This window comes from Pleurodeles waltl, chromosome 11 (assembly GCF_031143425.1).
Source record: "Pleurodeles waltl isolate 20211129_DDA chromosome 11, aPleWal1.hap1.20221129, whole genome shotgun sequence".
Classification (NCBI taxonomy): domain Eukaryota; kingdom Metazoa; phylum Chordata; class Amphibia; order Caudata; family Salamandridae; genus Pleurodeles; species Pleurodeles waltl.
Genome location: NC_090450.1, coordinates 527,442,843 through 527,467,089, shown reverse-complemented (window position 1 = coordinate 527,467,089; position 24,247 = coordinate 527,442,843). Strand labels below are relative to the sequence as shown.

The 24,247-nt window shown below is 45.1% G+C and overlaps 1 protein-coding gene across 1 annotated transcript in view; it reads left to right on the top strand.

Annotated features, from left to right (window-relative positions):
* TRPC1 (transient receptor potential cation channel subfamily C member 1) overlaps nucleotides 1-24,247 on the top strand; it is a 230,879-nt gene that overhangs the window by 23,343 nt on the left and 183,289 nt on the right. The gene's annotated exons all lie outside the window — the stretch shown is intronic.

Below are 24,247 nucleotides of genomic sequence, written 5' to 3'. Positions count from 1 at the left end.
ACTTTTCTGAAATTCAGAAGTGTGATGCAAAGATTTAAATAGGAGCAAAACAAATCAGAACACTCTATTTGGTGATGTCCAAATGACAAGTATTTGCAGAAACTCGATTTCCAAACATTATTGTTTGTATACTATATAGTTTTATCAGTGTGTCAACAAAGCTTTATTCGATCAGTGATCATCAAAGCAATACATAATCAATATTACCGTAAATAAATATAAAATATAAATATAAAATACAATTCCATCCCAGGAACATAATACCACATGGTGACACCACCTAAAAGAATAAAATACAAATCTATCCTAAGATCGTAAAAAGGAGATCACCTCCTCTGGCCTTGTAAAACATGAAGAGCTTATTCCTCTAATTTTTACTGATGTAAAAATTCCTTATGCGCCATGCTGCTAATAAATATTTACTAACAGAAATTATTAACATTTTGGTGGAATCACTTTTTAAAATTCTCAGTGCTAGTGCACATTCCCTGATTCCCATTTCTCGACATAGGTCACGGATCCACTTGGACCTTGGAACCATGTATGCAGGGCAAAAAAACATAAAGTGCACCACTGTTTCAGAATTAGTACCACACACAGGACAAGTATCATTAGTCACATTTGGATCCCATCTACACATCACGGTCTTCAATGGTAAGGTCCCAAAACGAAATCTAGCATATAGGCTTTTGCCTAAGATATCAGGTATAACGTCCAGATAAGGTTCAAACCTTGGGTACCATTTGATGTCAATAAATGAATTAGTTAGACGACCGCATGATTTGTGAGTAATGACATTGTTCCTCAAATAAGACCAATAAACACGCTTCAGTGCTTTGAGATGGGCTTTCTCGAGTTTATGAGGGTTTTCCCAGTAGTCCCCTAGCCCCAATGTCTTGACCCAGGTGAATACGTGCTTGACCCACGGAATAGAAGCTGAATTAGTAGATGTTAGCAGATCTAGAAGTGAAACTTTGTAGATGTCTAGTTCGGGGTTGGTCCATAGCCTGACCCAGTACATCAAAGGTCTTAAATTTATCAGGTCGGCTATCCGTTTAATACCCAGGTCCAAGAACAAGGGGATCAGTGGGGTACTGGGAGGACAAGCACAAAGGGCCCTTGCAAAACTATTCTCCCCAAGGGTGAGCCTGTTGGAGTCAGAAAAGCCCCATACTTCTGCACCATACACGGCGGCTCCCTGTGCCTTTGCTGCATAGATCTTAATAGCCGGGGAGACCGTTTTTGTGGTAGTGCTCCTGTAGAAGCGCAAGATGGATGCTGCATTATGCTGGAGAAGGCCATTGCTTTTATTAATCTGTTCTTCCCAACGTAAATTGTCAGTTATCCTTACTCCTAGGTAATCTATGAAGCTGACCTTATCCAGAGGATCACCATTAAGAGCGATGGTACACTTCTTCCGTTTCCCAGAACGCAACACCATTAGCTTTGTTTTCTTAGGATTTAGCTCTAGTCCATAATCCTGGAAGAATGCACTAAATCTGTCAATGAGGATTTGCAAACCCATAGGAGTCTTTGAAATTGGGAGCGAGTCGTCAGCAAAGAGAAGTATGGGGATTTTCTGGGTCCCTAAGGTAGGGGCATCGCTCTGGCAGGTCATCATGACTTGCACCACCTCATTGATGAAAAAGGAGAACAGGAGCAGTGCCAACACACATCCCTGGCGAACACCCCTATTTATGGCGATTTTATCAGTCAGTTCGCCTAGGTTACCCCAGCGGACTTGCGCGTAAGTATCCTCATGCAAATGCTTTAATAAGGAGACTAAATTGCTAGGGACCCCTATTCTGGATAACACTACCCACAGTTTCTCCCTTGGGACCAGATCGAAGGCAGATTGCAAATCAACGAATGCAACATATAGTGGCTGGTTACCAAGGGTAGTATGTTTCCAATACAACACAGCCAGCCTGAAGACCTGGTCCACTGTGCTAATTCTAGGTCGGAAACCTGCCTGGAGGGGGGATAATACCTTGTGTTCCTTGGCCGCTTGCATTAATCTATCGAAAAGTTGTTTGGCAAAAATCTTTTGTAGATTGTCTATAAGACTGATCGGCCTATAGTTTGCTGGTAGATTGGCATTACCCTTTTTGTAGATAGGTATGATCTCAGCACCATTCCAGGTTGAAGGGATCTTCCCCCCTTCAGAAATTTTATTGGAAAGTGCATTAATATACCAGGCTCATTTAGAGGGCTCCGATCCATAGAGATCCCCTGGAATCCCATTGGGTCCTGGAGCCTTCCCAATTTTTAGCGAGCAAATTGCCAATGATGTTTCTTCTATGGAGAACCGGATAGGGACCTCAATATCCAGGCAACCCCCTCCCAATTGAACAGGTGGGGGTACAGTGTCTTGGAGGAGACCATGGTCTTCTCTCGTGCCATGGTTAGTGGGAACCTCTGGGATGTCGATTTTGCCATAGAGGGAAGAAAAATGATCCACCCAACTTTCTGGTTGGATGTGGTTCATAATGGTGATTCTACCCCCAAGCTCTCTTTGGGCTAAAATTTCCCAGAATAAGCCATTGTTGTTAAATTCGGTTGCTTTTACCAGCTGCCAAATTGAGTCCTCCCAGGTTTTTTTAGCTCGTGAAATGGACTCCTTATATATACTTCTGGTCAGCTGAATATCCCCTATGGACCCTTTCATAATAGCACTCTTTACCCCTAACTTGGCCCTAGAGCATGATTCGTCGAACCAAGAATTGTTAATCAGGGTCCCTCCTTGCGACCTTACCCTACTCTTCCTGTAGAAGATATCTTGAAGTTTACCAACCATATTTCCATGGATATGGAGAATAGGGATGTCTTAAGGGTCATGGTCTTGGTAGGGTGCCAAATTGTCTAAGAAAGATGAATAGATTGCATGCAACAAATAAGGATTTGACACTACCTTTGGCCATCTGACCTTCGTGGATAAGTTCTTCACAGTAGGAGCAGGAACCATAGTAACTAGGTTATTGGCAGATCAACAGAATACATCCCCAGAGATCGACAATAGCAACGGATAATGATCACTCTCACTCCTAAGATCAACCTTCATATCTCTAAGCTGTGGCCACAGTCTTACGTCGACCAAAAATAGTCTATTACACTTGTACAAGTGCCTCGTTTAAAGGTGGGGGCAATATCCAGATCAGAGGGCGTGCGGCCATTGCAGGCCCTGAGACCATGTTTCAAACAAAGTGTGGCCAATTGAACTGCTACGCGGGTACTGGGACAGTAGCGATCAGAATTCAATTGCACAATCCCCCATATTAGATCCTCCTCCATGGTTAGGCCACTTAATAGTGTTGATGGTTCGAATGTACAGTTTACGTCCCCAGCTATAACCAAATGACATGAGGATTGAATAGTATCTAAAAACTTGAGGAGCTGGATTAGGGTCTGAGATTCTACTCCGCGTGAAACTGATCGAGCATAAACATTGATGAGGGTTATAATAAAGTTCTGATGAAATGTTATTTGCAACCCCATCAAATCGACACAATCAAATTGTAAGATCTTATAGTCACATTGTAGTCTTTTGTTCAAGAGAATTAGCAGCCCCCCTTTTGCGCGACCTGGCCCTTTTTCTGAAGGTTGGGCAGGGACATTAAAGGAAAGAAACCCATCAATAGTAATCATGTCCTCGGCCCAGGTTTCCTGAAAGAGGCAAATGTCTTGGGTTTTTATATATGAACACCAATCCTTGTCGTCCAGTTTTCTCCCAATGCCAGCTAGGTTCCAAGACAGTAATGATAATCCACCAGTAACATCACGCATGGTGCTAATTAACTGTGGGACATCCTGTGGTATTGGCTCGATAATAAGGCTCAAGGATGGCTCCTCAATTTTGTCCCCACTGGGAGCTTCTTGGCATGTAGGCAGTCATACAGGCTTGGGCAAGGTGGTATCAGCATACCCACATAGAGTAGTGTTATTGGTCGTTTGCACATTTGTTTGGACCTGTAGAGCGTCGACTTTCCCAAACTCTAAGTTGATACCTCCCCTTTTCACTTTAAGCCAAAATGGGCGGGTACGAATATCAAAAGCAGTGAGATGGTCAATCAGGGAGTTGTCATAGAACTCAATTGAAAGGATATCGTAGTTAGATTCCAGCGGGCTTAGCCGTATGGCATTTGAAATGTCCGAGCGTACGACTGATAAACAGCCCCGTTGGAAGCCAATAGATGGCTTTGTTTATCCTGGACTCGTGGTCCTCTTTCACTCCTTGCGGCAACCTGGGAACATTGGTCATATAAAATGTATTGGGCCCATGTTTATATTTTTGGCTTTTTATCAGCAAGCTGGAGGCAGTAAGGGCTCCCTGGGGAGAAAAAGGATAAATGGGTTCAGAGGTAGATGCAAGTGGCCCTCTCAATTTCGAGGGGGAACACCCCCCTACATATCTGGGCTTACCAAGTTCTTTGAGCCTTCCAGATCCCTGCAGACTTGGAGGAGAAAGGGGGCAACTGGTAGGGGCAGCACAGTTTGTCATGGCGGCCTTCTCAGAGAGAGTTTTTTATTTTGTATTTGTTCTGTTCAGGACTGCCAGGCTTTTCCTGGTGGCACAAAACAGGAAAAGAAGTACATCAGACTGTCTGCTCTAAATCGAGAGTAATAGGGAATACAGTTTAAGGTGCTTCGGCCAGTAGCCCAAACTCTGTTGGGTTGTTCATCCAAAAAATGAATGAGCAATAAAGATGCCTTTAAATCTTGCTTTATCTTGACATATTTGCTGTCTGTTCAAGGACAGAGGTCAAATGCCAGTTAGTCTTTTTACTAATTTCTGCTTATCTTATCCTGAAAAATGGTTTTACTTTTTTCTCTTACTATAGTTAGAGGATTTTGTAAAGTGAGCTTTCTGACAACTACTGTGAAACAAAAGGCTGTATGTAGGGTGTCATTTTTGTGTAACATACATCATTCAAATTGCTTGTAAATAAATACAAATATTTCAAAAAATATCAGGAATTACAATTGCACTTTTCTGAAATTCAGAAGTGTGATGCAAAGATTTAAATAGGAGCAAAACAAATCCGAACACTCTATTTGGTGATGTCCAAATGACAAATATTTGCAGAAACTCGATTTCCAAACATTATTGTTTGTATACTATATATTTTTATCAGTAAAACTGCATTTCACTTGGAAATTGTGTGGCATTTAATGTAAAATGTACTGATTGCAAATGACAGTACTCTACCACTTCATGCTTTAGTTACATATTCATTAAAAGGGAACGTTTTGAACCATGATTAGAGAAACATTCTTGCCCCGCTCCAATGACAATGCTTTTAATGAACTCAGAGGCAAGTCAGGGGTCATGTGTATCACGTATGCAGCTAGATTTGTATTATATATGGAACAAACATTTAGGGCCTGATTCTGACCCCGGCGGTTCCTTACCGCCGGGGCCAGGGTCGGTGGGAGCACCGCCAACAGGCTGGCGGTGCCCCGCAGGGCATTCTGACCGCGGCGGTTTTGCCACGGTCAGAAGTGGAAAACCGGCGGTCTCCCGCCGGTTTTCCGCTGCCCATTAGAATCCTCCATGGCGGCGCAGCTCGCTGCGCCGCCATGGGGATTCTGACAACCCATGCCGCCATCCTGTTCCTGGCGGTTCTCCCGCCAGGAACAGGATGGCGGTATGGATTGTCGTGGGGCCCCCGTAAGAGGGCCCCACAAAGAATTTCACTGTCTGCATTGCAGACAGTGAAATTCGCGACGGGTGCCACTGCACCCGTCGCACCTTCCCACTCCGCCGGCTCAATTCTGAGCCGGCGTCCTCGTGGGAAGGGGGTTTTACACTGGGCTGGCGGGCGGCCTTTTGGCGGTCGCCCGCCAGCCCAGTGTAAAACTAAGAATAGCCGCAGCGGTCTTCCGACCGCGGTGCGGTATTTTGGAGGGAGGAAGTCTGGTGGGCGGCCTCCGCCGCCCGCCAGACTTAGAATGAGGGCCTTAATCTATTAAAAAATAGTTTTTTGTATGACAGGCTGCACTAACATATTTAAAGGTGCTATCATATGTGATAACTAAGAAAATTGTGGCTCAGTGAATTAAAATATTTGCCTAGAACTACATAATTACATAATTACATTTAGGTTGAGTAGATTATTTAAGTCCCTGGACCTGCAGGTCTGGTTTCATTTGTATGATTTTAAGAGGCTTGGTGAATGTTCTGCAGTTCCAGAAGGTATATTGCGAACAACAGGATGAGTTACAGGAATGTGCAATGATCTAGAAAGCAAACATTTGTGTATGCCTTCAAAGTAAGTGGACTTAAAGGTCTCTCACAAAAGTTTTCACATACACTTGAAGCAGTTTGGAAACCCATATCAGATGTATGTTGAGTGGATTGTACTGAAGTGCACTAATAAGTTTCAAAATAACAAGATGTAAATATAGTGTTGAGTGGAGAGAAAGAAGAATGAAACATAAAAATATAAACATTTATGAGTTCCTGACCCTACACATACATAATTTATTACACATTTATATGGTTACAGAATCGACTTGTGTTACTTTTATCTGTGAATAAAAATGTCAATTGTTAGAAAACACTGTGTTAGATAAGTGTAAGGAAATGGGCGATTAATATTGTGACCTGCACAAGTACAGGGTGCACATTTACCCTCTAATGAGAAGCAAACACCCCATTTTAGTGCTTGATTCTCACCGAGTAGTGGAGCAGAGCAGTCGAAGGCCTATTCAAGGGAGGTGGTATGGGCTAGTAATCACCATTTGCTGGCACACAATAATAACACTCATTAAATAATTGCAGCGTCTGTGCTTTTACCTTTAAAAAAGTAAAAGTACATTTATTACACACACACACTACTCAATGCTGTGCAGTAGTGTACAAATATGCATAAGGCTTGTGAAAATACCTCTGACAACATTGCATAATCAACTCTCATCCCCTAAAGGGTCATGCAGACACATTAGGTAAGTCTTCAAGCTCAACAAACTACATGTCAAACATCATCATTTTAGGAGTAAATGCAATAATCCATAATAACCATGTGTAAATGTACTTATTAATGTTAATAATAAAGCATATGCATTTTGATCAGGACCCACTGTTAAAAAGCATTAAAAAAATGAACATCACATGTGACTGTGTTCTTTTTATAAACTTTCAACCTTTGGAAATGCATTTATAAAAACAGCCCCTGTAGGGCATAACATTTTGATTGCACAGTATGTAACCATAATTTTAGCCCCTGGAGGGCACTGCACAACATGCACATTTCTTTAGACACCTTTAGGCCACAATAGCTGCAGCCGTAGACTCAGCCCCTAGAGGGCACTGCACTCCCAACTGAAGAGCACATGCTCCAGCCTGAAGAATGGTGGAAACATAGAGAGAATCTCAGGGTAGTTCTCCCTTTTTTGGACCCGGCAAACTTAAAGTCATTACTTTTTGTGGAACAGCTCCTTGGCTCCTCTGGGGAAGGTTTGGCACTCCTGCAGCTCCTCAGGGCTCTTTCTCTGTCCTTGGTGGGGCCAACACAATCTTGGGGCCACCACCAACTTTCAGAAAATCTTTGTTAGTGACTAGCCCATAGGGTATAATGGGTGCTCCTATTGGAGCTTGAATAATTGATGAGCGGATCTTCCGCTGTGCCATTGAGAGACGCTGCCTTTCTTTTTTTTTCTTTGCTTGCTGTGCAGCCTCGCACCACTCGCCTCTTTTTTTTTACTTGGGGTTGCCCGGTCCCACCGAGGCACCCCCTTCTTGTTAGAAGTTGGGGGCAGACGAGAGGGCCCACTCTTCTCTGCCCCCTGGCTCCCAGCGTGAACAGCACTTCTCCGTGCTGCTGTGTGAGTCAGCAGGGCTCTTATGCCCTGTGGCTCGTCTTGGTGACTGCCCGCTTCCACCAGCCATTGGGAGCAGGGTGGGCCTGCCATTACTGGGGGGCAGGGCGGTGCTCCCTCTGTGTCTGCCCGGCACCGGGACCCAGGGATGGGGTCCTGGGTCCCTCCTCCTCTAGCCATGGGGGGCTTGATGGCGCTACCCGATTTCTTCTGGCAGAGGGGATCAGGGATGGGGTCCCAGACACCTACTTGGAGCAAAGTTTGGGGGTTGGGATCCCCTGTTCTCAGGGAATGGGTCTCCATGCACGCCCACTCCCAGGGCTAAAAAATTGAAAGGATTTCTTGCGGTGATCCATGGGCCCAGGCCCACCCTAGGTGGTTTAATTAACCAGCAACAAAGCTTCATGGGCTCTGGTCCCTGGATTGGGGTCAAAGGCCTTCTCCGGCATGTATTTTGGGCTCTCTTGGGCTTGAGCCCTAGCCACCTGGAGCAATTTAATGCGGTCTCCTGGCCTCCCAGGTGGCAAACTTTGTAGGGAGCCAATACCACTTGCTCCTCCCTGCACCAGCTTTTGTCCTTGGTTTCCTCTTGAGCCTCACTCTTCCTTAGTGCAGAAGCCTAGTGTTTTCCCCAGCTAGCCGTTGGGTGGTTAAAGGGGCCACCTTCCCTGCTCCTGGGGTCAACTGAAGTTAGAGACCTTTGTCCAGATGGGCATCAGGGGGTTCCACCTTCCAATTGTTCATGGTTGCCCTCTCCAGTCCCAGTGTCTAGCAGAAATACTCAACCACGAGAGAGCGCTCCCCCTTGTCCAAGACCTTTTAAGTGGATGTGGAAGGATCCAGAAGCGTGGTATCTCTGGTCTATGCTGGGGTGCCACATCAACTCTCTGCTCCTGTCTCAACCCTACTGTACAGTTTACCTGGGACATTTCAAGATTACATCTCCCAGGAGCCACTAGCGACATCTGCTCTGGGGGCCTCAGCTTGGCCCCACACTGACATCACTGCCAGGGCCTTTTGCCACCGAATCTCCAAAGGGAGCCCCTCCTGTGTTGGCTCCCGGGATCTGGACTCCCTCCTTTGTTCAGTAGGATTGGGTTGGCCCATCCCTGGTACTGTGTAACTGTTGATAGATTGATGTAGATCCTTCATTCCCACCCCTTTCCTCCTCAGAAGCACTGTTAATTGTTCCCTTTGTGTGGGGAAGCCTTCCTTCCTGCTGCTTGAGATAAATGTAATTAACTTGGCACAGTAGGGTGACAAAAGGCATGAGCTCTGATCCTTACCTGAGCCAGAGAAATATGACAATCCTTGATGACCCATAAACTGTGCAGATATCTTTTTGGAACTTGTAGAGTTGATTTTCCCACACAGGTAACACTCCAACTCAATATATCACTGGTCTCTGTAAGCCAAAGGGAAATGAAATTGCACTCTAAGGCTGCCTCCCTGATAGGTGTATAATGGAGTGTCACTGCAGACAAGACAGTAAACCACACTGACTTTCCCTATGAGTGTACACTAACATTATGAGGCCTAACCCAGGTCAGTATCCAATCCTGCAGAGTTTCTCTGACCAGGCTATGTGTGTGCAGTTACCAGGCTGAACACAGTAGAAATCTCTCATGAGCAGCCCTCAAACATGTGCACACATGTGTACATGTGTAACCAGTCAGGTGCCCCTTACCTTAGCTGTGTTGCAGCGGCAATATCTTAAAAGGCAGACATGGGCAGTAAATATGCACAATCCACTTACTGTGAGTTTATAGTAGGTGAGTCGCCGGTTGCGAGGCTCACCCACAGTTAAAAAGTAAAAAAACAGGTGATCGAAAAGCAGAAAATCTGGGTGGATTTGATGGGCAGGACCAATTTCCTTACACTAAGCATTTGTTGATCCGGTGTGAAATGTTTGTGAATAAGCAATTTTGAACTCACACACATATATGTTATTTACACATTACAGAATGTACTAATTCTTTTGGGACCCTGTGTGAGTCAGGCCCATAGTGCAAAATGTGCAAGTGTTAAATGAGTAGTAAAGTGAAGCATTTTTCCTGCACAGTCTTTTTTTGTTTGCATGATTATGGTCAATATTATCTTATGATGTGTAGCACCTATTTTGTAAATAGCCCACATTCCCTTATTACTTGCCCACTTACTGCTGACCTTCAGCCATGTTTAGTGGGTCTTACAGCTTTGGAGGTGATTCGTTGTTTCTTGAATAAAAAGGCTTTTGCCAAGAACTCCTTGGTGTTATCATTGTGTTCCTATGCTGACAGAAATAGCTCAAGAGAAAGAGGGCTAGAATGGCATCCCACTGGACACCCTCCAGAAGCATGCTGCCTTCTGTTTAGTTTGCACTCTGCAGTGCCAGAAAATATTTTAAAAATAGCCTGGAAATTATGTGAGGGAGGGAGGCTCATCCTCAAACACAGTGCCTATAAATTGTTAAGCCAGCTTGCCTCCGCACATCAATAAGATGGGACACTAATTGCTACAGAACATTTGAAAGGTTGCTAATGTATCCATTTTTTGTTGCAGGAAAAAAATAGCAGTGGCAAAGACAATAGATCTTACTTTAGAATGATAATCCATTCTAACTGCATTTGTACATTCCTGTGTTTCCAGGGGTTACCACATTAAATACCGACCTATTGATCTTTCCAATGCGTATTTTGTTTTATGCTGCTGTTTTGTGCACCCTAGTCTGTGTGTTTGTGTGTGCGTGCATGTGTGTTTGTGTGCGGCCTGCTGGACTCAGACACGCTTGGTCCCAGATCATTGAAAGAGGCGGTGTGTAGGGGGACCCGCGCGCCGCCCGAGGTGCAGTTACTTGGCAGACACACAGTTGGAGATTGGTGAGGGGCATTGACCCTAAGAACAGATCGGCCCTGAGGCACAGCCTAAAGGGAAGAGCAAATGACAACCCGTGTCTGGTGGGGTGAGGAGTCTACCCGGAGACAACATACTGTGGTGCTTGGCAGTGGCGGTTGGTAGCAAATTCTATTGGAGGGGTGCAAAACACACACACACAAAAACTACACACATAACTTACACACATAACATACACACCAGTATAAATATAAAAAAAAAAACACTTACCTCACTCGATGTTCTGCAGCACGTCCGAGCGTGAAGATCACAGCCAACTCCCTCATCCAATCGAGGCACTGTTGTCATGCTGTTAAGCAGCATGAAAAAGCATATTGATTGACTGGAGTGGGCCGGCTCTACGCTCCAAAAGACACTGTCTGCTTGTGCCTGCTCTCCAACGCAGCTGTTGAAGACAGCCGGGTTGGAGAGGTTTGAATTGCGCATGTCGTTTAGCCGTAGCAAGGTAGCCGGCCAAACCTACATGCGCACTTCAAACTGAAGTAGCCAGTCCTCCCTACTGCCAAAGAGTAATTGGCAGCAGTGACACACTGGCCCGCCCTGCCCTCACACTCTGTTTCGTAGCAGAAAGCGTAAAAAATAAAATGGTAATAAAATCATTTTATTACCATTTTATTTTTGGCGCTTTCTGCACAGCAGTGCGTGGGGGCAGGGGGACGGTCCTCCGCTCCCACAGAGGAACCGCTGATGGTGTTTGGAGCCACCAGAGACTCTTGTTACCTGTGACAATTTGTTTTTTCATTAGCTGTCTCCTCCATTAATTATTTGTCCTGAAGAGAACTGTATAACCGGGTTCAACACATCATCAACACTTTGAGTGCACAATTCAGTGCACAAATCACAAGTAGTGTTTGCATTCTGACTTATTCCACCTACTTTTGTGTGCTCTGGAATGCATAAATTGTAAATGTTTTTATAAAGCTTGGTTTCTCCATGTTTATGTGGTTCCTCACATTGGGACACTGTTAACAGTTTCTGTCTGTTTGTCCATCTTGTATGTATTTGTTATGTAGGAATACTGTTACATGATTTATGGTGTGATATTGATTCTGTTTTATTAGTAGGATCTACATTAAATCATCATTTGGGGTTTAGTGTCCTGTATTTTTTAACATTTATTGTTTGCCAAAAAGTGTTTTGGCACAGTGGTAACATGCATTTAAATACAATCTAGTTGGACCATTGTTCTTCCTATATAATGGGACAATTCCCCAATGCCCCTAGGGATGTGAGCCTGGGGCTGGGTCGGCTATGATATGTCCCCCTTCTGCTTCTCTTACCTTGCACGAGACATAGAAGTAAGGAGCTGTCACTCTGAGTTATGGGGACAGGCTTCTTCTTCCAAGAGCTACAGCTGACACACCTCCTATACCTATGCCTCTGTGCCCTAGGTTTCAACCTAGATCGATGTGAGAGGTGCGAACAATCAGCTATTGGGGGTGGTTCTGGGGCAACTCTAACCATGTTGCTCCCACCATCTTGCTTTGTATTCTCTTGATATCCACAGCTTTTGGGTGACTGCTCGGTACCCCCCTGGGTACCAAAAAGGGTATCCTGAAGCTGGCAGCTCTAAAAAACAGGATGTACAATAACAGCTTGAATCCCTTCCCATCGAAGGCCGAAACAATTATTGATGCTGGTGAGAATGGGAGACCCTTGACTCTTAGGACCAGAATCCCGCAGGCTATGCAGGAGGAGTTTGGGCCAGAAAAGTGGCTTAGAGCATGCGCAGCACTCCTGCAGCAGACAGCGGGGCAGGTCAGAAACCATACCCCTTCTGAACCCTGAAAGAAGCTGGGCTGACACCCTCCCCCCTGACAACCTCTCAGCTCTGGCAGGTCTCAGCTTTGGTTGCCAGAAGCAAGCACAAACAAAAGCTTGGATAGCGTAGTTAAGAGAAATGTTTCCGCACCCAAAGGGGGAAAGAATAAGGTAATGCTCCCAGTAACTTCAATCTTCTAATATCTTACAAATGTGCTGGGTGTGATTACATCTTATTTTGGGTAAGTGGAGAAGAGTTCAACTGCCCACCGGCAGGTAAGTAACAATTCAAATTCTTTGCATATTAGACTAGTTGGTGTTAGTCACATATCCCTTTCATCAAATTTTTATTTTAATTGTTACTGATCAATTTCTTTCGTAACATGTTTGATACTAATTGTACTACTTGTAGGAAAGTACCCTCTTTTTTGCATGGTTACCCCCACTTGTTGCCTGCTGTCAGTGTGTTGTGACTGTGTTCACTGGGATCCTGCTAACCAGGACCCCAGTGACTGTGCTCTCTCCCTCTAAATTTGGTTGCTTAGTACTTTGCACACCTCACAATTGGCATACTGGGGCCCCCATAGAAGTCCCTAGTATATGGTACTTAGGTACCCAGGGCCTTGGGACACCATGGGTTCCCCATGGGCTGCAACATGTATTGTGCCACCCATGGTAGCCCATGCAAAAGGTATCTAGAGGCCTGCTGTTGCAGCCTGCGGGAAAAGGTGCATGCACCCTTTCACTGCAGGTCACTGCACCAGGTCACTGTAAGACACCCATATGGTAGGCCCTCCTAGCCTAAAGGGCAAGGTGCAGGTACCTGTGTATGAGGGCACCCCTACATGAGCAGAGGTGCCCCTACGAACACCAGCTCCATTACAATGGACTTCGTAATTGTGGGGAAGCCATTTTACCCATGTGCTGGACACAGGTTAGTACCTGTGTCCAGCTACATAATGGTAACTCCGAACCTGGGCATGTTTGGTATCAAACATGTCGGAATCATACCCCAATACTGTTACCAGTATTGGTTGTATAATTCCATGCCCTCTGGGGGCTCCTTAGAGGACCCCCAGCATTACCCCTACTAGTCTTCTGGGGTTTTGCAGGCAGCTCGCGCTGTTGCAATCCCTCAGACAGGTTTCTGCTCTCCTGCTGCTTGACCAGTTCAGGCAGAGGGAGGCAGAAAAAAGAATTTCCACTGGGATAGGGAGGTAATACCCTCTTTCTTGGAAATAGGTGTTACATGGCTTGGGAGGGGTAGCCTCCCAAAGCCAGCAGTATGCTTTGAAGGTCACATTTGGTGCCCTCCTTGCATAAACCAGTTTGCACTAGTCCAGGGACCCCTGGTCCCTGCTCTGGCACGAAACTGGACAATGGAAAGGGGAATGACCACTCCCCTGTCCATCACCACCCCAGAGGTGGTGCCCAGAGCTCCTCCAGGTGGCCACTTGATTCTGCCATCTTTAATTCAAGGTGGGTAGAGGCCCCTGGGAGCATCTGAGTGGTCAGGTCAGGCAGGTGATGTCACAGCCCCCTCCTGATAGCTGGTCACCCTGCTAGGTGATCAATCCCCCTTTCTGGGCTATTCAAGGTCTCCCTCTTGAGTGGGTGCTCAGATTTGATGTGCAAGATTCCAGCAGGACTCCTCTGCATCGTTTACTTAATCTTCTGGCCACTGGGACTGCAACTGGACCCTCCAGGAACCGACAATCTGCAACTTCAGCGACGACTCCGCTCTGCAACATTAATTCTCTGGCTCCTTCCAGCAACTGCATCATTTCCCTGACCGTGCATCCTCTGAGGGCAACGAGTCTTCAGTCTGCACAAGAAGTAAGAAGGAATCTCCCTTGGAGTGAAGGAATCACTGACCTGCATTTGCAGGCACCAACTGCAACGATGACCAGCTGCGTGAATCTTCTCTCCTCCAGAGCTGTGTGGATCCTGCATCACATGTGATGGTCTGTAGTGGTCTCCTTGGTCCTCTCTACTAGTTGTCCAACTTGGGAGATGGTAAGCCCTTGCCTATCCTTGCTGGACAGTACCTCTGTGCACCGTGACTATTGCAGCTACCAAGGCTTGTTTGTTCCTCCTCATAGGGATCTTCAGGCTCCGGGTAGCCCCAGCCTCCAGCACTTCTTCCTGCAATGCACATTCTCCTATCTGCTGCTCGACCGATGTGGGACACTCCTCCAGGTATGCTGATTGGGCCTCACTGCGACTCCTGTGCCTGCTGCCAGTGGGTTGCCTGTGGAGGCTGCCTCCTCTTCTTGTGACTCTCCCAGCTGCTGAGGGTCACCCTAGACTCCCCTCCATGGGTCGAGTCCCCTGGACCTCGCTGGTCCTCTTCAGCCATGCAAAACCTTCTTCTCCAATTCTTGCATTTGCCAAGGCTTGTTGGTAGTATTCCAGCACAACTGACCGGCTGCATCACGACTGCCGACATGGGACATCACTTGCATCACTCTTGGAACTCCTCTTCTGCTCCTCTGCTGCACTGCTGACCTTCTTCATCCACCGTCGACCTGGTCCTGTATCCACAGAAGGATGGGTAGTGGCTCCTGCCACAACCGGACACTCCATCATGAACTGGTCTTGGTCCCCTTAGCCGGGTGTCGGAAACCCCGGCTACATATGATGACAATCACCAGTCCGGCGAGCGCCCCGGGGGTCCCACGGAGAAGGAAATTGCGACGACAGAAAACCCGGATATCCGGGTTTCTAAAGACATGAAAAGAGTGGTAGAACAACACGCGCGCGGCGCGAGAGGAGAAGACGCCGGCTAGGAGGAGGAGAGCGCGACGAAAGACGACCGGAACACGGAGGAAAGAGAGGACGTGGCGAAAAGCGTTCTGGCCGTTGGAAAAGAAGAACCCATCAACAAAAGACCCTTGGGCTCCCGAGGCGATATCACGGAAGGAGAAGGAGATCCCGAAAGGCAGCAGCTCCGCCACGTCCCTGGAGAGGCGTGGCTCCAGCAGGTACGGTCCTGCCTGAAAAACGGAATAAGTGCTATCGTGGGAAGGGAGGAGGGTGGAGAGTGTGAGCAGAAGGAGGTTGGGAAGGGATATTTGGGGAAGAAAACACCAAAAAGGGGGGAGCACTAATCATTAACACCGAAGCAGTTAAATTTAATGAAGGAAGGAAGTGTGGTTTCCACCGAGGTGCAAACGGGACAGGATCCTATCCACTATACCCATCCTTTCTTTTTTCCCTAAGGTCTGGAACTCTACACCAGACCATCACCATTCACACTACATCTCTCTCTCTCTCTACACCCACTTCCCTCACTAACACCATCCAAACAAATCACCCAGACGTGCGACTTACCTACCTTTCGTTCTTTTTCCAGTCCACCTAACAACACCAACGCCGAGAGACATATCAACAACCACCGGGAACCCTGGGAAAAGAAGAGGAAAAAAGGAGGTCACCAACACATAAGGATAAAAGACAGAGACTGTATGAAGACACCTGTACACTAAAATAAAACCACTTATATTCAATCATCAACCTGAGTGTCTCTTTAATCCCTATCGCTATCCCCACTGCCACAATCCTCTTCTGTCAGGATCCACCTTTGGGTTCTTCCAGTCTTGTGTGGGTCTTGCACAATCCTCTTCCAAAGTCCTCCTGTTGGTTTTGGGGAAAACTAGGTACTTAACTCTGCTCTTCTGGTCGCTGGGAGTTACTCTGGTACTCACCTCTTGGGGTTCCTAGTTCCTCCAGCTCCCCTCTACTGATTCCACTTCCTTGGGTGGGGGACTGCCTTTCAAATTCCACTTTTTTAGTATATGGTTTGGCCCTCCCCTAGGGCCCTCACTATTTCCTATTGCTTTTACCAATGCCTATTGCTTTCTATGCTATTTACTGATTGCTAATGTGTATATGGTAGTGTGTTTACCTATCTCCAGTTGGGGTATTGCCTATACAGTATTTTAGTATTTGTGTTACTATAATAAAGTACCTTTATTTTTGTAGCGATGTGTGGATCTTTCATGTGTGTAAGTGCTGTGTGACTATAGTGGTAACTCCTAAGCTTTGCATGAATCTAGATAAGTCTTGGCTCCTCATCCACAGCTTATTCTAGAGAGTCCTAGCTTCCTAGACAATGCATGCACTTCACTAATAGGCGATACCTGGACCTGGTATAGGGTGATAACACTGTAGGTGCTCACCACATACCAGGCCAGCTTCCTGCACTGCTGTGGTGAAAGAATTAGAACAGGAACTAGAAAGACAGTTGAAAATATTTCATGTCCCCAGTGTCAATGGTTTGGGTTGGAGATTTAAATATAATACCTGTGGGCTTCCCAGTAACAGAGTTTGTGGTTTTATGAACATGGTTGGGGAGGGAATGCCACACTTTGTTCATACACTTTATGTGGAATCTTTAAATACATTAGTGATGAAGCATGATCGAAGCTTTTCCATACAAGGGGAGATAGCATTTGGCAAAATAATGCACCCCGCCCCTTTGTAGGTAAAGACCCCGGAAGCATAATTGATTTTATTTTATCTTCACTGAACTTGAGCCCTCTTATATAACATTTTAGGTGATCCCTGGTCGTTTTAGTGACCACAAGCCACTCCCAATCGATGTACATCTTTCTTTGAATAACAAGTACACAAAAGGCCAGCAATTTCATTCCTTTCAAATCAAAGTCTTGTGTTGAAGTGGGATAACATTCATCCTACTAGTTTCTTGTTCAGCATACTAAATGCTGGATGTGGTGCATTTGAGACATGTCTTAATGGGAATGGTGACCCTTGTGTTGTGCTTTCCAAACGATATGTAAAATGATTTGCCCAATGCTAACATCTAAGGACTCTTGCCCTAAACGCCATAGCAGGACATGATTTGATCATGCATGTTTAAGTAGTCATAAAAAGCTGAATTGGCACTTAAAAAAGTACCTTGCTCTAGGGAATTAATTAGGCTTTGTAGTCATCAATGCTAAAAACAATTTAAAAAAAAAGAAAAAGAGAAATTACGGAAAATGCTCGTGAAGAACTGGCAGCAGCAAGCCATTGCATGAAAGGGATGGAAAATGTTTTAATTAGGAATCCAAAAGATTGGCTGCAGCTATAGAAGCTCCCAGGGCTGGTTTACTGTATGCAGAGGACGGATTTGCCTGTTTCAACAACTACCTAGATTTGAACATCAATCTCAGTAAGTCATTCGATATGACCTGTAGCCTGAAATCAACAAAGATCAGGAATCACCACAGAGGTAACATCAAACGAGGGAGAATTACTCATTTTACCTACTTGAGTATCCCATTCTCTGCATTTGCAGACTAGAGACATTTGCTACCAGTGAGAATACAACAATTTGTGAACTGCTGTGAAGCTGAAGGATAATTCACTAACGTATATTTTAGAGATATATCACATCAAGGGGGTCATTCCGACCTTGGCGGGCAGGCGGCGGGCGCACTCCCGCGGCCCCCATTCCGACATTCCCGCTGGGCCGGCGGGAATGAGGCCGCAACACAGGAGCCGGCTCCTAATGGAGCCGGCGGTGTTGCGGCCGTGCGACGGGTGCAGTTGCACCCGTCGCGCTTTTCACTGTCTGCTATGCAGACAGTGAAAAGCTGGCCGGGGCCCTGTTAGGGGGCCCCTGGACACCCCTTACCGCCAGCCTCTTCCTGGCGGTGAAAACCGCCAGAAACAGGCTGGCGGTAAGGGGGTCATAATCCCCAGGGCAGCGCTGCCCTGGTGGATTATCACCGCCGGGGCATAAACGGCGGTAAACCGCCGGCCCCGGCAGTGCGACCGCGGCTATACCGCCGCGGTCAGAATACAAAAAAAAGCACTGTTGGCGGTGCTTTGGTCTTTTTTGCCCTGGCGGTCTCGGACCGCCAGGGTCAGAATGACCCCCCAAATGTCTTCAGGTAGGGTCGATCTGGACTGGAGTCTGGGGTTACACTAATCCAGGGCCTCTTCAGAGAAATGAAAATTATTTTATTTGTTGGTTTTTGCTTGTTGCCAAAATCTTGCTTGAATGCTATTTGTCACACTGAGTGGGGTTGTCTTATATCACAGATTTGATTAAAAATCACCTTTTTTAATCTATCTGTGGGCTTTTAACCACACCCACCTCACGCTCATCACTATCACTCGTTCATGTGCTTGCCTTTCAAAAATCCTTTGTCATAATTGGTAAATGCTTTACGTTTGTCCCTCCTTGGGGCAGTTTTGTTACCGCCTTGGCCATTGACCCTGCTACATGGATAATAGCACATTTGCCCATATGTTTGACTGCGAGCTAACTTCTTTTTCCTTTTTGTGTTTCTCCTTCACGTTCACGCTCGTGGCAGCTGTGGCGTTTTGAATCAGCTCGCTTATGTCAACTGTTTTATTTTCATTTTCGAACCTGTGATTTGCAGATCACATTAGATGTCAGTGGTGAGAATCAACTTCGCTGAACATCTTGTCACAAATCCATTACTCTACTCGTTGTGGTGTGTGTGTATTTCATGGGCAGGTACATCTGGGACATCTTTCTTTAAATTCCTACGCTGCTTTAATCTGCTGCTCCACTTACATGATATCAGTGGTCCATTTATTGCAGGCAGACAAGCAGTTAACCGTTACACCAAAGAAAGCCTCCCTTTGACCAATGAAAGTGCGCCCTGAGTAACCATCCAAATATGTCTGCTTTTTTATGTTGCTCACAGGTGCAAAAAGCATCGCTCTCGATCCCTTTGACGTTTAATGCCATTGTGTTGTTAACACACTTTGGGCCATATGTACGAAAGCTTTTTCCCATAGACACAGAATGGGTAAAATCCTTTGGTACATCTGGCCCTTTGCTCCATAATTTAGCCGTGCGTGGCTTATGTTGACAATCACGTCACGTTTAGACAGTTGGCAGCTTCTGCTCCATTGAACAGCTGACATTTTAGATCCAGTGTTTGTGTGCCCGACATCCTTCTGTAATGCCTAACAGAGCGTTCTAGGATATATTCTCAGAAAATATTTAAAACATAGTTATACCTACGTTTCTCAACTGCACGTGCTGGAGTTAATGGCCCTTGTTACAATATTGGATTCAGGGCAGCATGTCTTGCTCTACAAAGCTGCTGCTCACAAATAAATTTGCATTACACGCGGCTAGAAATCCCAGCATGGGTTTGTGGTGAGGGCAGATGTGATGTTCAGTACTGACTGCCAATGAGGCTTGTGGACATTATCAGTGGGAATCTGCATTCTCATAGCTGCTTTCATCTCTAAAATACTTTATTAGTCAAGGCAGGTTTTGGTTTCTTAGCGACAGTGATTCTTAAAGTCAGTGTGTTTCGCTCCTCTCCCCTACTGCTGCTTCTAGATTTTCCATAATGTGTCTCACTGCCCTAACTAGAAACTCTATTGGCCCTAACTAGAAATTCTATTGGCATAACCAGTCGCAGTTATGAAATGCAAACTCGCCTTTCTCATAAGTGTGCTTCTTATCATTTGCAGCACGCACATAGTTTTGAGCTTGCATATATATACCTTATTTAAGTATTTTCTTTTTCAGTACTTGTGGTGTATTTATTGTGCATAGACAGTACTTTCAATATTTCATAACAAGCGTGACAGTGTGAATTTTCCCAATTTCAGTTAATAATGAAGGTATTTTTTCACTTGTTATATTTTCAAACATCTAGGTTTCCTTGGGGTTCTGGAAAATGTGTTCTCAATATATACCTTTTTCAGTCCACTTGCAGGTGTAATTGACGCCAGTTTGGACCACTTGATGTTTAGCATTCCAGGGAACCTTTTATAACCTTGTGATCCTGAAATACCTTAATTCAGTGGTTCCCAAATTTTTTGGAACCACAACCTCCTTTTTAGAATGACTGACTTTCGCCACCCACCTACATTTAATGGCCATGAGGCGGGCATTTTCTTAATGGAACCAAAGCATCATGTGACAGAGCGCTGTCATTTACTGACAGCGCTTTTTTAGGTCGAGTGCGCAAGCGCTTTGACCTGTTGTACGTTTTGTGGGCTTTTAACCAGGCCCACCACACGCCCATCACTTTCACAAATTTGTGGGCTTGCCTTTCAAAAATCTTTTGTTATCATTTGTAAATGCTTTATATTTGTCCCTTCTTGGAGCTGTTTAGTTACCGCCTTGCAGACTGCCCCTGTTACATGGATAAATGCATGATTGCCGATACAGTTGACTGGGAGCATATTTCTTTTTCTTTTTGTGTCTCTCCTTCGCACACATGCTCATGGCAGCCGTGGCACTTTGAATCGGCTCGCTCATGTCAACGATTTTACTTTTCATTTTCAATTTAAGTGACAAGAAAAGTCCAGGTAGGAATTTACAACGTTAATAGCTCTTACTCGAGCAAATGCAAGACCCATTGCATTGCAAATGCTTGTTGTTATGGGTGTCTACATGGGTGAAGAGTAAAACAGCTTATTCTAAAGCTGTTGTTAAGGACTATTTGTTCCTAGATAAAATGATAGCTATTCAGTGGTTCAAGTATTTTAAGCAAACCCTTGGTAAGTTGGGGACCCCTGATGTATGGGCACATCCTGAATGTATTGATAGTGCTACCAAATTAATAGTGAAGTATACGTTTCTTGACTTTTCAAAGTCTAATGGACAAGCTAAAAAGAACCAGGAAGCCTCAGTGCAAATATATTTGTTGCTATGCCCGTCTAAAGTTATTGAACCGTATTTGCTTTTTGTTTGTAACAAAATATTAATTCTATCTGATCCATTAGAGGCTGAATATTTCCCATTACTTTTTTGTATTTCCGACGATAGGAACCTGGTTTGAAAATCTTCCGCCTTGTCCTTGCGATAAAGTTACGAAACAAAGCACTTTGCACCTTGCACACTGTATAAAACTTTGCGCCATCGATTTATTATTCCTCTAATTAAAGCTGCAAATATTAGTTGTCATAAATCTGCAGTGTATTTTATTCAGGAACTCCCCCAGAAAGCATTTGCAGTATTGTAATTAGTTTTATTTGTGTATCACTGCAAATTAGGACAATCTATGTAGTGACAGTTGGCTCACTTGTACTTGATTTGTGTGATTCTATAAATGAAATTAATTATTTCTTCTTAACAGTTTGTGATTTTAATGTATGTTATGTGTTATTGTTTATTGTGCTTTCATGGCTTGTCCAAAGCTGTCTAAAGATTTACTCACTTCGATTCGAAACAAGCCTACTACAGTGAAAAGGAAAGTAGAAAATAGCTGCTTCCTGTATACAATACACGTGTGAGGTAAAGAATATAAAGTGATTATGATTCAGTATACTTATGGGACGTTACATAGCCCTCATGCATTTCAGTGTAAGCAGTCCAGACGAATCAAGCAGCCAGTAGCATGAGCTGAAATATAAATTCTCCCCTGGGAAGAGCCAAAGCCAATTCTATGAATATTTTTGACGATTGATAATAGTTCTCGAAGATAGCTGCACACTCAAACCAGGCATAAAAAATACATTCTCTTTTCACCAGTGATGTATTATTCAGATACCCCTACATGTACAATTAAATTACGTTATTCCAAAAGTCACACAGCAGTGCAGCTGTCTCACGCTGAGTATACATTAATTGGCACAACAATTGAACATAAACAAACACATTAAAACATACTAGCGTCAAACTGTATCTAACAGTACATTCTGGTTCTAAGCTTGTTATAGTAGTTGTACAAGTCAAGGACATAACATGTACCTACAAAGCTCTTGGCGTGTTTTTTTTATTTATTCCAAGATCGCTGTTAAAGAGCTTCTAGGACAGTATTCCTCACTCCAACTCTTCCATTTACATTAATAAGGGTATAGTTAGATATTAGAGATGATGCTAGAAAAATTGTGTCCGATGTACATAATGGTCATGGAAGAAATGCATCGCCGTTGCTCCATGCACTCGGGGTTCCTACATCTTATTGTTTCCATGTGCCTTCTCCTCACTCTGTTTACTTTTGACAATCAAGACAGCCTAGGACTACGCTGCCCTATTCTTTTAGAGGCAACTGCGCAGTTATGGACTTGTAATGGGTTTACACATTCTGTGTTGTTGTTGCTTGGTGCATTGCCTTTCTTCAATTGTTTTACCTCTTCACTTGGCTCATGCTCCTGGGGTTTGGATTCATGTAATGTGGGTCCTCCAATAACCTGCAATAGTCTTATCTTTGTCAGCGATCCAAATGTCTTACACTTAGCTGTCTGACACTTATTGCAACCTACCTTCTCTACACTGGTTGCTGAGTGGTCTCTTTTTGGGTCCATATTCATACAGGAATCTCTTATGAATCTATTTCTTTCAACTTATGTTGCAGAGGGTCTTGATTCCAAGAGTAGTAACGTGGTTGACAACTATTTTGTTTACGGCGTAGAATTGCCTACATTCATTGGAAATGTTTCTCAAACAGATGGGGCTGTCTCTAACAACCCACAATTGTAAACTGCTTTCTCAGGTCTAGTCATGTGCTGTCTCCAGGCACCCTTTATTATGTGTTTGATGAATGGAAACTGAACAACTAGGTAGCACCTAGATTGCGTTGCTGCCCCTCAGGGTAACTATTTCAAAAACACCACCTTAGGGTGTTTCTGTGGGTCACTGGGCTCTAAACATGACTGTTATGACCTCAGCTAAGTAACATGTCACCTGAAAGATCCGTTGCAGAGATCTCTTAATAATGGCCTTTCTTGCTGATGTGATTTGATGCTGATCTCAACCCTTCATGGTTTCAAATGCTCAAGAGCAAATGTATATACCCCAAAAGATGTGTGAGGAAGACAAGCAGAAGGAGAATATAAACATGAAAGTACCCATGTTTAAACCTTCATCATGTTTTTCTCACATCAATATTGGGCTCTGTAAACACAGAAAAGACCCACGTTAGCAGAAATGGTTCACACTTATTTCAGCCACCTTACTCATAGACAGCAGTATAGTACTAGAATATTGTGGCTTAAATATTACCTGACAAAAATATTGTGTCTTCAATATAATTTACAAACACATTGCCCCTTTGAAGTTAGTAGTAGAAAGTCTACACCAATCGAGCAATATAAATATAATATTTATAAATGATATTTAGGCCATGATATTAATGTCAGATGATTATTTAGTTACCAGTGTCCTGGCATAGGTCCTATCCAGCACTGCTCTGCCTAAAAAAAAGTAAAGTTGCCTTCATAGTGGGTGGAGCTCTTAGTTGATTCCTTGAAAATACAAAGTGCAGCTATCCTGAATTTAATTGTAGGCCTGTCCTGTCCCTGTTATCTCCATGCACAGCTAGTCAGAAGCCTCCTAGAGTTGGAGGACCCTTAGAAGTCTTTACCAGGTTTACACTGCTCCAATATAGACATTATGGGGGTCATTCTGACCCCGGCGGTCTAAGACCGCCGGGGCCAGGGTCGGCGGGAGCACCGCCGACAGGCCGGCGGTGCCCCGCAGGGCATTCTGACCGCGGCGGTTCGGCCGCGGTCAGAATAGGCAAACCGGCGGTCTCCCGCCGGTTTACCGCTGCCCTTAGAATCCCCCATGGCGGCGCAGCTTGCTGCGCCGCCATGGGGGATTCTGACACCCCCTACCGCCATCCTGTTCCTGGCGGTTCGCCCGCCAGGAACAGGATGGCGGTAGGGGGTGCCGCGGGGCCCCTGGGGGCCCCTGCCGTGCCCATGCCAATGGCATGGGCACGGCAGGGGCCCCCGTAAGAGGGCCCCGCAAAGTATTTCAGTGTCTGCTAAGCAGACACTGAAATACGCGACGGGTGCAACTGCACCCGTCGCACCCCTGCAA